Here is a 262-nt window from a genome sequence, read left to right on the forward strand (position 1 = left end):
AGACTTTGGGAAAAAAATAATAAGAGGAAGTTAACTGATGACTCCATACTGAATGTCAGAGTCAAAGTATTTTCTTATTTGACAATGTGAATGTTACTTTTTTGCATTATTATTATTATTATTGCCCCGTATTTCGTTGCAGCAATCATCTGATTTCTTTTCTGAATGTATTTATCTTCATTTGTTCTTTATAAGGGTTTTGTTTCTTGTCCTTATCTTAAACATTGCTATTGTTATTAAATTTTAATGCTTTTTAATTTTG

The sequence above is a fragment of the Nycticebus coucang genome, chromosome 8, assembly GCF_027406575.1.
Source record: "Nycticebus coucang isolate mNycCou1 chromosome 8, mNycCou1.pri, whole genome shotgun sequence".
Classification (NCBI taxonomy): Eukaryota; Metazoa; Chordata; class Mammalia; order Primates; family Lorisidae; genus Nycticebus; species Nycticebus coucang.